General features: G+C 35.9%; 1 protein-coding gene across 1 annotated transcript in view; it reads left to right on the forward strand.

Annotated features, from left to right (window-relative positions):
- Window positions 1-15,008, forward strand: part of LOC136845522 (transmembrane protease serine 9-like) — a 657,893-nt gene that overhangs the window by 554,048 nt on the left and 88,837 nt on the right. Inside the window, exon 8 of the mRNA XM_067115701.1 lies at window positions 14,405-14,559. The gene's annotated coding sequence lies outside the window, so the exon portion shown is untranslated. The remainder of the gene's footprint in view (window positions 1-14,404; window positions 14,560-15,008) is intronic.

Genomic DNA, 15,008 nt, shown 5'->3' on the forward strand with positions numbered 1-15,008 from the left:
GGTAGTGAGAAGTTTTGCCGATGACACAAGAATAAGTAGAGAAATTACTTGTAATGAAGATAGGAACTCGCTACAACAAGACCTAAACAAAGTATATGAATGGGCAGAGGTAAATAGGATGGTATTTAACTCTGATAAATTTGAATCAATAAACTATGGTGATAAAGAAGGAATGCTATATGCATATAAGGGACATAATAACGAGACAATCACAAATAAGGAAGCAGTTAAAGACCTTGGTGTGATGCTGAATAGGAATATGCTATGCAATGATCAAATAGCAATACTATTGGCAAAATGCAAAGCAAAGATGGAAATGTTGTTCCGGCACCTCAAAACTAGAAAAGCTGAACACATGATTATGCTTTGTAAAACGTATGTACGTAGTCCAACTGAATATTGCAATATGATATGGTACCCACGCTACCAAAAGGATATTGCACAAATAGAGAGTGTACAAAGGTCCTTTACAGCTAGAATAGAAGAAGTAAGGACCTAGACTACTGGGAAAGACTACAATTCTTAAAATCATATAGTCTCGAAAGGAGAAGCGAACGCTACATGATAATACAGGCATGGAAACAGATAAAAGGAATTACCGAAAACATCATGGAGCTAAAAATATCAGAAAGAGCAAGCAGAGGTAGATTAATAGTGCCCAAAACTATACAAGGAAAACTAAGGAGAGCACACAGGACATTAATCCACTACGCACCAGCATCAATAATGCAGCGATTATTCAGTGCATTACCAGCTCATCTGAGGAACATATCAGGAGTGAGTGTAGATGTGTTTAAGAATAAGCTCGACAAATATCAAAGCTGCATCCCAGACCATCCAAGATTGGAAGATGCAAAATATACCGGAAGATGCATTAGCAATTCTCTGGTAGACATCAAAGGTGCCTCACACTGAGGGACCTTGGGCAACCCGAACGAACTGTAAAGTCTGTAAGGTAAGGTTGATTTAGCTGTGTCCTCCCCTCCCCTTAGCTCATCCATCCCCCTCCACTTCCACCTTCCCTCCCCTTCCCCTACCCTCCCCTCCCCGTTCCCCCTCCCCTCCCCTTCCAGAGCACACGATTAAGTGTTAATTTAGCTATGTCCTCCCCTCCCCTTCCCTCTTTCATCCCCCTTCACTTCCCCTCCCACTTCCCCCTCCCACTCCCCCGCCATATTTTCCTCTCCTTCCCTTCCCTCCCCTTCCCCTTTCCTTCTCCCTCTCCTCCATATTCCCCTCCTCACCTTCCATCTTCCTTCCCCTCCCCTTCCCTTCTACCTCCCCTTCCCCTCTACCTCCCTTCCCCCCTTCCATCCTCTTCCCTCTTCCATCCCCTTCACCTCCCTTCCCTTCCCCTCCCCCTTTCCCTCACATTTCCTTCCCCTCACCTTCCTACTCCCTCTCCCCTTCCCTCTTCCCTCCCTTCCCCCTTGCCCCTCACCCTTCCCACTTCCCCCTTCCCTCTCCCGTAAAATCGTTAACTACAGTCAGAAATCTGTTACAATTTCTGTCAAAACTAAAAAGTATAAAATAAAAAAATCGAAACTCTACCACCTTCTTGTGAAGCTGAACCCTCACCCTTAACAGATCCGTCTGGAGACCAAACGGGTATATAGACTGGTAGATGTTCAATCCTTGGGAGTTTACAAGTACAGCCTCTGGGTTCGCCTTGTTCACCTGAAAGCAAAAGACGAATTAGCGATGGCAAGTTGAACTTACTAGAGATAAACAGTCGGGAAACATAAATTCAGTTGAAATCCTTGAAGACTTTATATTTTTTTTTCAAATTTGCATCTATCATGAATGATAAGTCTTAGTATAAATACTTAATTACAGCTCTGGGTACCTAGTAACTTCATTTGGAAGAGGATGGTAATGTTGAATTTAATCAAGCTTTTGCAAGAACTCATCAGATGGTAGACCTGCCTCTTCAAGGCTACTAAATAATGTAACCCATATTGTTTTCTCTTTTAATTGTAACCTGTTCTGTAGTCTTGATCTTTGTCTTTTAAAGGGCGTACTTGGTAAAGTCTGTAATTATGAAACTGCCATTGTAATGTGAAAAATATATCACAGCTATGTAGCAGGTAATTAAGTAATCAGACCGTGAAATTAAGACCTTGACATTTGACCTTCAAGTGTAATATTTGGTAAACAAACTTATCATGGAATTACCACAGTGCTGTAAACATTTTAACCACCAAAAGCTGTGCAAACTTTGCCTATGAATGTAAAAGTCAAATTTTGGTCAACTTAAGTCAGGTGGGAAGTGTGGTCAGAAGGACTCTACATTTACTTGGCCCCGGCTATGAAATTCTTAAAGTGGCAAAAATCTTGTGACCTTTCCCTTTGACTTCTATCTCCAAGTTCCATTAAAATCTATTTATAAACTATATATATATATATATATATATATATATATATATATATATATATATATATATATATATATATATATATATATATATAAATATACATACATACATATATACATACTATACATACATACTTATATACATACACAGTCAAACCGACTTCAAGCATAGAGGGTAAATATCTGGAGATGCAACCTGTATACCAGTACCATTTAGTTCGGTGGTCTTCCACTGGGGCAGCGCTGCAGAGCCTTGTGGCCATCTTGAAAGGTCTGGTAACCGTCCAAATTGAACAGGGGCTTAGTGTAATTGTGAATTTTTTTTAGCCTGTATGTTAATGAATAAGTGTTTAGTAAATGTTTAGTGAGTGTTTAGGGTTTAATGAATGTTTATGAGTAAGTTTTTAGTGAATGTTTAGTGTTTAAGTATTCAGTGAATGTTTAGTGATGTTTAGGGTTTAGTGAATGTTTTGTGAATGTTAGTGTTTAGTGTATTGGTATTCAGTGAATGTTTATTGAGTGCTTAGAGTTTAGTGAATTAGTGTGTAAGTGTTTAGTGAGTGTTTATGGTTTAATGAATTTTCAATGAATGCTAGTGTCTAGTGAATGTTTACTGTGTAAGTATTCAGTGAATTTTTTGATGAGTGTTTACGGTTTAGTGAATGTTTTGTGATTGCTGGTGTTCAGTGAATGTTTAGTGTGTAAGTGTTTAGTGAGTATTTAATGAATGAGTGTTTAGGGTTTAGTGAGTGTTTAATGTATAACGAGTGCTTAGTGAATGGTTAGTGAGTGTTTAGTATAGTGAGTACTAAGTGAATGTTTAGTGTATAGCAAGTGCTTAGTGAATGTTTAGAGAGTGTTTAGTGTTTAATAAATGTTTAGGATTAAGTTAGTGTATAGTGAGTGCTTAGTGAATTTTTAGTGAGTGTTTAGGGTGTAGTGAGTATGTAGTGAATGCTTAGTGAGTGTCTAGTGTTTTATGAGTGTTTAGCGCATTTAATGTATAGTGAGTGTTGAGTATTCAGAGAGTGTTTAGTGTTATTGAGTGTGAGTGTATAGTAAGTGTGAGTGTTTACTGAGTGTAACTGTGTAGTAAGTGTTAGTGTTTAATAATTGTACATTAGTGTTTAATTAGTGTTTAGTAACTGTATGCAAAGAAAGTCCTGTAATTTGCAGGAACCATTTATGCTAGACATTGCTTAGATCCAGGAGCAGATGCTTAGGCCTGGACTACAATGGTTGGAGTGCTCAGGTCAACCTGTTTTCAGAGAAATTGGGTCAAGTAATAATAATAATAATAATAATAATAATAATAATAATAATAGTAATAATAATAATAATAATAATAATAATAATAATAATAATATTGATTAAATAATAATAATAATAATAATAAATATTTGAGGTAATACTGATTAGAATGCAAAATTCTGTACTTCAACTACAATAAACCTCCGAATAGAAATATTTAGAAATATATTTACAGTGATGGTTAATTTACCTATAAAAAATAACATATTCTTATTATAATTAAACAAAAGAAAAAAAAACAAAGTTGCCGTAGTGCTTCGTCTCCGCAGTATAGTAGTATCAAGGCCAATACAGTATACTGTATTGGCCTTGAGTACTATGATCTGAACCGAGACCTTTCAACATGGCCGCCCGAGGTCACACGCTCAGCAGGGGGATAGCTACTCCATCATTACCCAGACAACCGAACACCGACCATCCCATTCTGACGCATAAAAAAAGATCTCTCGGGTACGGATAAACAGTAATCCTTTCCTTTGTTGTCCTGCTTGAGCCTGCGGGCAGTATTATCAAGCAAACAGGTGCCCAAGTGTTCATTATGACCTCGTTCCTCAGAATACGCAGGTTAAGATTCGACGGCAAAATAATGGAAAATAAAAGATAAACGTGATGATGATTGTAATATATATATATTGATTTGTATATATATATATATATATATATATATATATATATATATATATATATATATATATATATATATATATATAATACCGTTCTAAGATGTGGTGGTTACTAGTATCATGAACAACAGAAGACAGTTGAAGGAGGAAGTACATCTCAGGTGGTCCTTCATATATACATTTAAGATGACGTTTCAGAACACAAAGGTTTCATTTTCAAGCTATAAAGACAAAAAACAATAAAATTAACATTAAAAGCGCTAAAATACAAATACAAGACATAATACATTATATATAGCAACTAGTTTTAATTTTGCTAAATATAATGTATTATGTCTTGCATTTGTATTTTAGCGCTTTTAATGTTAATTTTATTGTTTTTTGTCTTTATAGCTTGAAAATGAAACCTGTGTGTTTTAAAACGTCGCAGTAAATGTATTTTAAGGACCATCTAAGATGTAACTCCTTCATCAACCTGTCTGCTATGTATATATATATATATATATATATATATATATATATATATATATATATATATATATATATATATATATATATATATATATATATATATATATAATCTATCTCACCTACATCCAGCCAACGTCGTACTGCCACGCCTGCATATGCCTTATATATAGGCCTTGTCACATATTTGTCCATATTTCACCAATGAACAGGAACACAGTAGTAGTATCCAAAATATATGGTTGCAACCTGTATATAGTGTTTTTATGGGCCCTTTTTTTCTTCATATATATATTTATATATATAAAACCTATTCAGAGGTGTAAAGGAAACGCGTTCATGCGTTGGTTGTTATATTATTCAACAGTAACATAGCAACTTAGAGACATCATATGCTGTATATTTATAACGAGGCGGCGATTAAGATGCCGCCTCATTATTATAGACACGGCGTATGATGTCTCTAAGTTGCTGTGTCATTGTCGTATAACAAAACCACTAAAGGCATGAAGGCGTTTCCCTTACACCTCTGAATGTATATATATATATATATATATATATATATATATATATATATATATATATATATATATATATATATATATATATATATATATATATATATATATATATATATATATATATATATATATATATATATATATATATATATATATATATATATATATATATATATATATATATATATATATATATATATATATATATATATATATATATAAGGAGGAACAGGATAGCCAGAAGACGTGGTAAAATTCCAAACATTATTATTTCTTAGAAATTAACAGAGGCACAGCCGAGCTTTCGGGAATACGTAACATTTCCCATCATCAGGGTCACTTATCTATGGAATTACATAAAAAATAAAAAAGAAACAGTAAGAAAACTATACCGATTGACTAAATCTAAAAGTATTAAAACAGTTATATATAATTGACAACACTTTAAAATACATAATAATACAAAGTAAAAAAAAAAGGAACATAAAAACCTAAGTTAACCAAGCAATAAGAAATCACGTACCAAACAGAAATCGTCAAATAAAATCACTGAGAAGATAGATACTGAGAGAGAGAGAGAGAAAAAAAAAACAATTAATATTCAAAATGATAAAAAAAATGATAATGAAGTACAAAATACTGGAGAACCTACTGTTCATGTCGTAGTTAAATGACAACTGGGCGAGTTAGAAGACTGTAAATGGAAGAGGGTGAAATGGTGTGAGGAAAAAACAAAAAAGAAAAAAGCAAACTATGCAATGAACAATGGAACAGAGGTGGTTTGGCTATTGAGTGTTGGTGATTGTTGTTTAATATGGAGGGACTCTAAAAAGAGAAGCGAATGGTTATTTTTGTTTGTCCAAGTATTTGAAAATCACTGTATTGTATGTGATGGTGGCAAGATATAGCATGAAGTCTAATGGCACTATTTTCTTTTTTTTAAAGCTAAGCCTGTACGGTGGCTGACACCCCTATGAGAGTCGATGCGCACCTTAAGTAGGCGCTTGGTACATCCCAAAATTACCACATAAGTCCCAAAATTACATTTTGGGCAATTAAACTTGTAAACAATGCAGGTACGCATCAACTCCGGGAGGGTGTCTTTCACGCGGAACAGTCTTCCGATTGTAATCAAACGAAAATTATTGTCATTCTTGAGCCATCTGTATCCGTATGTTGACTTCAGATTTACCTTTAATAACCCTCTTACGTGATTTCTTATTGCTTGGTTAACTTAGGTTTTTATGTTCCTTTTTTTTTTTACTTTGTATTATTATGTATTTTAAAGTGTTGTCAATTATATATAACTGTTTTAATACTTTTAGATTTAGTCAATCGGTATAGTTTTCTTACTGTTTATTTTTTATTTTTTATGTAATTCCATAGATAAGTGACCCTGATGATGGGAAATGTTACGTATTCCCGAAAGCTCGGCTGTGCCTCTGTTAATTTCTAAGAAATAATAATGTTTGGAATTTTACCACGTCTTCTGGCTATCCTGTTCCTCCTTAAATTGAAGTTTTCTAAAAACGACAATATAACCAGTTATATATATATATATATATATATATATATATATATATATATATATATATATATATATATATATATAATTAAGTTGGCTTTATGCCAGCAAGGGTTCTTGCTCATAGAGCAGCCCGCGAGTCATTTAGGATGAGTATACCTAAAAATTAAAGGGTATGAACATGATTTTCTTTATTGTGATATACGATCGTGCCAGTGGAATGATATGAAATGAAAGGTTAACAGGCGAGGTTACAAACCTCTTTGAGCCCTAAGGCACCCGTCAGTATGGGAGAAAGAGCGATAGTAGCGAGTCCTGGCAAGAGGTAGATAGCCATTAGGGAAAATGAAATATTTATCGTCGGAGAAAAATCGGAAAAACAGAAAATCTACGGAGATTTAATACCGTATGTAACTTACTTTGAAGGAAAAGAAAAAGCATCGATCTTTTAGTAGGGATCGATGGAGGAGAAGGAAATTTTACTTAGTTTTACAAAAGGTAGTTTTTTCGCCGAAACTGAAGAGAAGACGTGTGGTTGCCTTCGTCTCTCAGGAAGAACTGTGGGCTGTCAAGAGTATTTAATGGCACTTGGCCTGTGATTGCCCCTCTAACGAGGACTGTAAAATGTCAGAGTATAATAATGTTTTTGTTTTTGTCTCCTTTCAGCCGGCAGGAATGAGCAGAGGTAACAGCTTAAGTGGAAGATAGAGTGATAGATCAAGGATTCGGTCGTTAGACGTGAGGAGGCCGAAAGGGGAAAGAAAGCCTTAGTGGGAGAAACAGGATAATTGTCAATCAAAATTATTAACTACTACTGAGGTAAAAAGACGATCTGCAGTCCTTGGAGCTCGTCGGGGCTGGAAACGCCATGTTGGTCGTCAGATTCGTCAATCAGATCATCAGACGAATTATCCACTTATCGTCGGTGGGGTTCGAAGTCGGGGTTGGGAGTAGGTTGAGGAGGAATGAAGGAGGCTTGAGGTTCAGGGTTGGGAGTAGATTGAAGAGGGGTTGGGTGTGTCGGCTGCTTCCACCACTTGTTTGGATGTTTCTGCCCGTGGTTATGTGGGTGTCGTTGGTCAGGGTGCCGGTGCTGCTACAGGAAGTGGTCTTGATTGACTGGTTCTTGCTTTCAACTGTGCGATGCGGGATAATCGGGCGCAGTATCGTTTGAACCGCGCATGATGAGGTTCAGAACAGTTGGGGCACTTGGGTGTCGTAGGTTCCTCTTTTTTCAATTTGTCCAGACACACCTGTCTCGTGTTTCTTGCTACAGATGGCCCAAATTTCATGGCCCTCTGCAACGGTCCTGGTAATGACCATAACGCTGATATCGGTAGCATCCCGGGACTGGTCCTCTGAAGGTGGCAAGGATCTTCCGTGAAGGTACTTTGTGTTTGTTTACACACCTCTTGGCGTCGAAAATATAGGGAGCTCTAGAAGAGGGTCCAAAGGGAGCTGTGTTGAGTAGTTGCAAATAATTGCCTTTTGTTACTTCTCATTTGGGTTGAGTAACTGAAATGCCGTGTTGTCCTTCAGGAGGTCAACTGTAGCTCGGTCTTTCGGAGTAACGGTGAATTCTCTTCCGTGATTCGGCCGTGCAGAGATGTTGACGAGGTCTGTCCTTCAGCTGGAAGCGCTTGAAACTTCGGTAATGGAGGACATTCAGTTGCGTCGGAGACTGGGGGAGGAGGGCGTGACTGTTGAGGGGAAGGGGGGTGAGACGGAGAAGGAGGACGACGACGAGGGTCCAAGGACGTCGGCGACGAGGAGAGGAGGTTTGCAAGGAAGAGGAAGAGTTGGAGGGAAAAGGGGAAGGTGGGTGGGATGTTATTCATGTGTTGTCTGGTCGCTACCGGATCTCTTCTTAGAATCAGGAGAGCGAGCTTCGTACGTGAAGTAACCAGAAGACGGCAGTAGTTTCTATTTATGTCGAGTCATGGCATCCACTTCCTTCTCACAATGATAGACACTTCCAACCGTCGAGGATAATCCAAAAACCAACTGCTAAAGGCGAGTGAGAAAGCCGTGAAACTCTCGAAACAGTATAAGGCGTAACCACTGACCAGTTGGGGTTCCTATTAAATAAAACCCGATATTGACATAAAATCTCTGACAGGTCAAGAACTCTTGCCAGCGGAAAAGTAGCGTTAGACATTAGAGGTAAACAGAGGGACGTCTATATACAGTCAGATGTGTTTCTCACACCAGAAGAATGGTTAATAATTCTATATACAAATTAGGAAAAAACTTCAGTTACATATGGTTAGAAAGCTTGCGATGCCTTACATACACTATTAATTACAGCTCTGACAAGGAAAAAGTATCTTCTGAAAAATGCAAATAACATCGTTTGAATCAGAAGCACTGTATCTGTTTCCTGAGAGTCTCGGTGCGTCATGTACTGTATGTTTTTGTTTTGAAACTAGGATGGCCTAAGGCTCCCGAAGACATCTTTGGACCTCGCATTTTAATCGCACGGCCCCAATGGCTAACCTTGTGGCAACCTCACTAGCATTCACACAAGAACGAACGCTACTCTCGAGAGTTCTCCCGAGCAAAAAAATCATAAACTCTGTAAGTTGACAACATCAGGAAAAGATGCGTTCTAACTTCGTTTTCACACAAGGATGTTACATTTCTTTTGTAAATCATAACATCAGGCAAATTGTCAACATATACATCAGACAATTACTGGTCAGAAAATATTTATGGAGACGTTTACGGAATATCAGCAGTATATTAAACACACCTAGAGAAAAACATCTTCCTCTGTGGTTATACTTTATTTTTTTTCCTGTCCATTTTCAATAGTATTGTAAAAAGACACGTTTATTGTCACAATTTCGTTAAGAAATTCCTAAACTAGCAATGTATTTGTGTTAACATAAATATATGCATATATATATATATATATATATTTATATATATATATATATATTTATATTTATATATATATGTAAATATTTATATGAATATATATATATATATATATATATATATATATATATATATATATATATATATATATATATATATATATATATATATATATATATATAATATATATATTTATATATATATGTAAATATTTATATGTATATATATATATATATATATATATATATATATATATATATATATATATATATATGTATATTTATATATATGTATATCCAGAATATTTCCTGGCTTACAGCAGGGACAGACGACAATAGTATTCGATAAAAATCATTATGTTATCATGATCACATTGCTTTGTCAGTCATTATTGTATCTCTTTTTCCTAATCCAGCGCCTCGTCATCTCCATTCCAGACGTTAAAACCGGAAGTTCACTCACACAAAAGACATATACGAAGGTATCCATCATTAAAGAGACAAGGAAATTATAGCACTAAAAATAATGGAAATTTTGGTACGTAATCAATTTTTTTTGTATCTTTTTGTCATTTTTTTTACTCAAGAAAAAATTAGGTTTCAATTTCTAGATTTTTTCTTAGTTGTCAGACGAACGCTTCTCGTTAATTCTCTTATAGAAAGCTGGTCAAAACAAAAATCATCAATTTTAACAAGCCAAGCAGACCACTTCCTAAATTATTATCACCCTTAATCATGGAAGATTTCAAAGACGAACGCAACAAAGATCATGGAATATATACCAAAAGTTAAGAAATCAGTCTCAATTTTGCCTTAAATCTAACACGATAGGCATCCAACGCAAAAATTTTACAGCCAATTTTCCTCGTTGTGTATCCCGCGAGAATATTACGGAAAAGGAAAATCCCAGACGAAATTATTGTTTCCTTGGGGACTCTGGAAGGCGTAGCTGAGTGTTCCAGCGTTCCAGGGTACAGCATCTCATTCTGGATCGTCGTGGACCCACGGTTACAGCCTTACAAGGTGAGAAGAAGTATTACTACCTGTCTCCCCATTCTTTCTCTCTTTCTCTCTCTCGCTTTTCCACTAGCCCAAAGAAGTCACGCAGTCGATATTTAGCATGCAGGTGCCCTGCCTTGCGTGAAGGCTTCTGACGTGTTGATATTGTGCTTGCAAGCAATATGAAGGTGCAGGGTACACCTGTGCATAAATTTAAAGTTATAGATATATCTAACCAAAACAAGTCGTTTACCTAGAAGAATTAAATCTCTGGAATACGTCTGTCAACAAAACTTAATTCTCCAAGTATTTCATTGTTGTATTTTGCCTGCATTTATGCCGTTTATATACACGTGCCACATGTATCTTTACTCGTGTATACATACGTGCAAATATGAAACACAAAAGCACGTATGTATGTATGTATGTATGTATATGTATATGTATATATATATATATATATATATATATATATATATATATATATATATATATATATATATATATATATACACACACACACACACACACAATGCACCTACACATATTTACGCACAAACATAACTGTGTATTGACACTAACACAAACACATTATCTATGAGGGTGAAATTTTGAAAACAATAGAAAATTCTATGTCCTTTTTATTTTTTCTTTTCGGTGATAATTTCAACTAAAGTTCCTTTTAATATCAAGAGATTGGGTCTTTCTTCATCTCCTTTGAGATGGTTATGCACTTCCGTCAGAATGTCTTCAAATAAGTTGTAAGAAATGCGCATTTTCATTCGGAGCTTGGAGTTTCTTTTATCATTGAAGCTCATGCAGAGTAAAACAGGTTTTTTTTAAGAGAGACAAAATAACCTGTTCATTAATTTGACCAATTAAGGGACGAAAAATATTAATTGATTCCTTAATTAGTTCATTATTAATAAAAAGACTATTAGAAAATCAAAAAGACATAGACATCTGAGAAATAAACAACATGAGCAACAGGCATTACTCGCAAGCAGTGAAAGAGGGAGACTCGACTTTTCACTTATAATTCGCAGACTACGTTATTAGGCTTTCCGGTTGAGAAAGGTTGTCGCGTCTCTGAATGTAGGCAATTTTAAGGGTAGAATTCTGAAGCTTTCATTTCCGTGGGTCAGATGCGTTCTGAAGTTTTATTTGGGGAGATATTCGAAAACTTTAAATCTGGTGAACCTCCCGAGCAAACCAATATGAACCGCGTTCAAATTCTTTTATTTATGGACACATTAATGGTGCCTTTATTAGTGTCCCAGTGAATACGGATTTATAGTCATTTCCAGACTATAACTTGAGAACTGAAATGAGCATAACTATCTCTTATATCACAGACACATTATTTATCCCCAGAACTGTTAGCGCAATAACTTTCGGGTGTCTGCATTTCCAGCACAAATAACTAAAGCAAGACCTTCCATGTTCATGGCAAGACGGGTTTTCCATGCGACTCTTAACTTGCTGGTCCTGGAAGCAACTGCACCTTCGCTGGAATATGATTAATTGATCCAGGTGCAAGCTAATCATGAGTCCACAGATTCTGCAGTCCTTTTGTAGATATTCTCTATTGATTTTGTGTTTATCTCGCTGGAATGGCGAAGGTGGCTGGAATGTGCCCGGGCTTGAGGACCCTTGTTGTGTCCAAAACGAATAAGTTTTGCGACACGTAGATATTCTTTCAGATGAACACCATTATATTCTTTGGAAGCTTGAATTTCAAGTCAGCGGCCCCTGCTTGTTCAGCTTGTTCACCTTCTGAATAATAATAATAATAAGGGTCCACCTTCTGAATAATAATAATAATAATAATAATAATAATATTTTAAGTCTTATTTCGAAGTTGTTTTGTAGATAACGTATACAGCAAGATTAGCCACACGGCAACAGTATTGGTAAAAATTAGCAACAAAAGTTGCATCTCCTGATGGCAGCTAGTCTGCCAAATAACATGTAATTCCTTCGATCACAGCGAATTTTCTGTGATTGACCTGCAGCAAGACAGTGGTGCAATATTTCCAGAACCATTATAGGTTGGGTCCAGAGGCAATGACGCTTCCCCAAAAAACTGGAAATTGCAGGACACTCCAGCGCTTGGGTTGTCATCTTGGAATGACCATTTTTACCTCTCAGCGGTGCAACTCAACAGAAAATAAATGTTTTTAACTGATGCACCGTCAGTTAGGGAAGCTAGATAATCCCAATGCACAGATACACGAATATCAAAAGCGGTGTTCGAGTATCATTTCTGTAATGGAATTTTATCTTGTTGTCTGATGCTACTCATATCCTAACTCACTGTAAACTTGTAAGACGCTAATTTAGATTGCTGGACCATATTCTGTTGTTTTCATTTTGTCCAATTATATCAATTAATCAAAAGAGTTAGACAAAAGTTGATGTACTTTTTTTGTGACCGTGGACCAGTCAGATTATCTCACAGACTGCGTTCCTATCAGCCAAAGTCGCACGCTGTAAAAGAAATGCGCCGAAGTTTCTTCGGCGCAATCGAGTTTTCTGTACAGCCGCTTAGCGTATTATCAAGGCCACCGGAAATAGATTTATCTTTCGGTGGTCTCGGTATAATGCTGTATAAACCGTGGACCATGAAACTTTAACCACAGCCCGGTGGTTGCCTGTCCTATATAGTTGCCAGAAGCACGATTATGGCTAACTTTAAGCTTAAATAAAATAAAAACTACTGAGCCTAGAGGGCCGCAATTTGGTGTTTGGTGATTGGAGGGTGGATGATCAACATACCAATTTGCAGCCCTCTAGCCTCGGTAGTTTTTAAGATCTGAGGGCGGACAGAAAGAAAAGTGCGGATGGACAGACAAAGCCGGCACAATAGTTTTCTTTTACAGAAAACTAAAAATATAAGGTTATAAAGTGTCTCACTCCCTGATGTTAATAAATGTCGGATGATCTCATGGTTAAAACTGTCAGATTATCCCACCGACAGTCTCCACTGACAGAAACTCATCCAGTCGACAGAGATATTACATATAATCCTGTCATTTCTCCTTTCATAATTAAAATGTCAGTTATTCCATACCCGAGTTTCGCCCCGTGAAAGAAATGGTCGTGTAGTATTATCCTATTGACCGATTTCTTCCTGGAATAAACAGGTCACTTTTGTCCCATATTTTCCTCGCTCCCTGGAAGGAATTTCATATAAACACATTGACCTGTCAGTCCCCGTGTAATGAACGGTCAGATTACCTTGTTAACGGTCACGACAGATGGAAAAATATTAATTTGGAGAACTGTTCAGCTAACCGTCCTTGATTCCTCCCAAACGTCCATTCGTGATCAAAGAGAATTCTGCTAATGACATTTGTTTAAAAATGTTTTATATTGATTTAGCCATTTATCAACAAAAAGCTCTTGCAATGAATGCCAAATGAACACATTGCCTCATTGACACCTTAGTGTTGTGTATTAAGATTCATTCTTGATAATTCACTTAGACTGTACTTGCTAAATTAAACAAAAAAACTGATAAAACCCTTTAGATTGTTTTAACATGCATTTAGCATGCAGATATTGTAATGAAGCATTGTTCAAAAAAAAATTACTCAAGCATGTAGAAGAGAGAGAGAGAGAGAGAGATTCCTCCGAGTTCTGAAAACAAACAATAACGATCTACGTATTCTAAGCTAATATCAAATATTCTCTTCTTTCAGAAACATACAAGAAAAATATGGCCAGTGAACACAGTGACATTAGCGGTGACGTCATACCGAGAGAAGACACTCCTGTAACGGAGGATATGGAAGAACGATCGCAAGAAGAAGAACTCATGAACGACTCTCGCGAAGACGAGAAGGAAGAACGTAAGGTCCGTTGTCCATAGGATATTCTTGACTAAATTATGCAGTTGTCAACAAAGAACGTCTCTCGAGTACCTGGGAATTATATATATTTTAATTTCAATTATCTGTAAATTATTGATATTTATTTCAGCTTTCTGAAAATTACTGATATTTCATTTTCTGTAAATTACTTATTTTAATTTCAGATTTCTATAGATTACAGCTTTTAATTTCAGATATCTGTAAATTACTGATTCTCATTGCAGATATCTGTAAATTACAGACTTTAGTTTTCAGGTAGCTGTAAAATACTGATATTTATTTCAGATTTCAGTAAATCACATGCTTTTATTTTAGACACCTTGAAATTACTGATATTTATCTCTGATTTCTGTGAATTACAGATTTTAATTTCATAAAGCTTTGGATTACTGATATTTATTTTAGATTTCTGTAAATTACAGATTATAATTTA

This window comes from Macrobrachium rosenbergii, chromosome 14 (assembly GCF_040412425.1).
Source record: "Macrobrachium rosenbergii isolate ZJJX-2024 chromosome 14, ASM4041242v1, whole genome shotgun sequence".
NCBI classification, from domain to species: domain Eukaryota; kingdom Metazoa; phylum Arthropoda; class Malacostraca; order Decapoda; family Palaemonidae; genus Macrobrachium; species Macrobrachium rosenbergii.